Consider the following 3,502-nt stretch of genomic DNA (forward strand, 5'->3'; position numbering starts at 1 on the left):
TTTATAGAATCTAGCGTATTCATTATCTCTTCGTGCGATTTATTACTAAATACGCATTTGTAACATTGACTCCAAATCATTATTTCATCTGTTTGGGATAATGCAAGCACACAAATGCACGCACACACACGCATCATCTATATGACGTCGCCATGTTGATCATGCTGACGTCATTGTATATGTCGATTTACAAAATGAGTTAATTATGTTGAATACCCTTAAAGCCATTTTGCAAATCGAAATAAAACTTGCATTCAGAATTTATTTCTCAGGTGACTTCAAAAATTGTTCCGGTGCGTAAAAAACGTGGCTGTCATGGCAGTTCTTCTTAATTATATTGCTAATGTGAAAATGTTCAGCACACTAATTTAATTGCCCGATCAACGTGAAACGTTATAAGAAAACGAGTACTAATATTTCTAATTTTGTTTTGAATATATTAGGAAATAATTATTATGTATTGAAAAAACGGCTGCCGTCCAGTCGATGTTTGATCACAAAACCACACATTTTAACACGGGCGTAGTCTTATTATTATATTATAATTATTATTATTATATAATAATATTATTGAAAAATGAACCTACACCTGTGGTGCGGGCTTAGATATTTGGTATTCAGCAGCATGTTAAAATCATGAAAAGAAACAGTGAAGTGACATGTTCTCTAGACGATATAAATACATAACGAATTTCAGTTTTTTCTTTAAAAAAATATTTTCTGTGGTCACAACTTTCAAAAGAAGACTTGTTTCATACAATCTAAATGTAATTTCAGCTTTCGATCGGTCTTAATAAAAGAATACGAGCAGTCAGCAACGCGAAGTTAATTTACCCATTATCGGTGGGTAACCCCTGGCCCGATTTGACGTTTGTTTTATCTTTTTTATACAAATGCCTATTCCTTTAATACTTCAGACAAAATCAAAACGTTTGTGAAAATTATATTTAACATTTATGTTTTAAAGATTTTCAAATACACAAGCGTTTGCCGTGTTTCTGGGGTAAACACATAGGTGCACGTGATGCCATAAAGTGAATTCTTTTCATGTCTTATACCCATCCTAATTTCATTGTTTATCACTCGTTAATTGTATTTATATACCCGTTTGATAAATCATGTGAATATCACTGGGATATGATTGGAATCGCAGTGTGATTGGAATATCCGATCAAACAAATTGTTTGAGACGGTGCTAAATTTACATGTTGGTTATAGTTAGTGGAATCAAAACCAACTCAATTGGATTTGATAGAAAATGTACTTCAATCATCAATATTTAAACTTAAATATTTTGTATGAGGAGCATTGTTCATTATATTGCATATATCATACATCATTGGGTACTCACTTGAATCAAATAATCTCATTCCTAAAATATTGTTTATTAAACGTATACAAAAATATTCAGTCTTATTAAAAGTAAGTAAAAGTCTTAAAAATGCGCGCAAAAACTAATATATTATCACTAATTATTTTAACAATTATGAACCACTTTATTCGAGATAAAGTTATAGCAGATAGTGAAACAGTTGATAAAATAGTTTGTAGCAGGTAGTCCCGAATCAAATATAAGTATTTGTGTGTGCCGCAGTCAAAAGTTAAACAGAGCCGTATCGTCCGTTTGATCGACAATGAATCACCGGTAAATCTGTATTGTTTAAGTTGTCAATGTTCAATAACCAGTCTGCGATCTACCAGTGCTTTATATCATATTTCTCAACTTTAAAGTACCTGTCTAAATGAGTAGCTTTAAATCCGATAATATTAAAAGTATAGACATTTGCGGATAGTGTACACAGTTGACTGTGCATAAATCTAATTGTCGGACTTTGAGAAAAGGTATGTAATTGACATTGATTTAAGCGCTTCTAAATACATTTTAAGCGAATCACAGAGGTTGTTATATACCGTCCGTTACCATATAATTTGCTTATATAAACTGTTAAAATATGTACTTTTGAAAGATATCAGAACGACGTACTACAGGGATATGTCTGCCAAAATATAAATGAAACATGTGACAATTGTTAAATAGATTAATATATATGATATTTTTTATCACGTACTTAACTAGTAAACACAACTCATTTAAGTCAAATGGCTGTCATAGTAATTGCAATAGAATCGCTGATTGTGTTTCACGTAATACATATATCCAAATGAATTTTAACGGAGTTTTAAATGCTTACACAAATAAGATGTTAACCCAGGTGCATGTTTCGCATGGAGGCAGCAACCGTAATTTCGTAAATGCCTTGCTTTCATTAAGTAAGATTGCAGATGCAGGAATTTAATACTAACGTATACCAATTGTTGCAGTGAACTTATTTAGTTTAATGCATACAGACTTATATATAATAGTAAACAAGAAATTTCTTTAAAAAAGATATACGGCGTTGATTGTGGTCGATGTTTATGAACGATCAAAAGTTATCTCCATGAGATAAAAAGTAGCGGATGCCTTTTTTCTGCCCAGTTCTTAGCTACATCATAAGCAAATCAATTACGGGGTGTTGCGCCAGATTTCGTGGCTTATTTTGCTTTATGTGATATTATTGCTCAGATATCTATATTTACAGAATAGAAAAACACAACATGAAAATAAACGAGTGCATATAGGTCAGCCGGCAATACTCGAATCTTATTTAATTGAATAATTATAGTATAGTGAATTATTGTGCTCATGCTTAATAAACTGGTCTAAATGGATAAAAAATTCTAATTAATTTTATCAAAATTGGTCCTTATCATGCAAATGTTGAAACCATATTAAAAATCGATGATTGACATACACCAATAATATCGCCGAATATCTTTATTTAGTATCTTTCTGATCAAAACAGACTTCAAGTGCACAAAGTTTACGAGACGGCGTTTATATAAAGATTTCTGCAACTGACCGCAAACTGACCTTGATACCTTGCGGATTGAATGCAATGCATTACAGTCACTACGTTATTGTCAGTAAGACCGGTGTAACACAATGATCGCAACCCCTTCTGCGAACTCCGGTGATGAACTGTATATAAACTCTGACTTTCACAAATGGCCGCTTTTGCGCTGGTAATTCTCTGAAAATAAAAGGTGAACGCACAAACTGTATTTATTTGGAAAATTGATTGTAAAACTGTTCTATCTATTGAGCCTTTTCATTAGAGATAAAATTGTTTCATGCAGTAAAACAGTGTTACAAAGACGCGGATATGTTTCCAATGTTCTGGTGTTATACTCAAATCAGCCAATGGAATAAATGAAGTGTATTCATTCGTACCTAGCCGCGGGAAATTTTATTTGAGTATTATTGGACACTTACAAAGGTCAAGTCAGGGTGAAAAGCTGGCTTAATACAGCATACGCCGAAAAATCAGTTCTAGATAAAAACTATATATTTATGAGCACATATAAACATATCTTTTAGGTAACAATGAGTGGCGGTTTATTATTTCTATGTGTAAAACTAACTAATTAACAACATTTCAAATAACGTAATATTTTATAC

Source organism: Dreissena polymorpha, chromosome 3, assembly GCF_020536995.1.
Source record: "Dreissena polymorpha isolate Duluth1 chromosome 3, UMN_Dpol_1.0, whole genome shotgun sequence".
In the NCBI taxonomy this organism is placed as follows: domain Eukaryota; kingdom Metazoa; phylum Mollusca; class Bivalvia; order Myida; family Dreissenidae; genus Dreissena; species Dreissena polymorpha.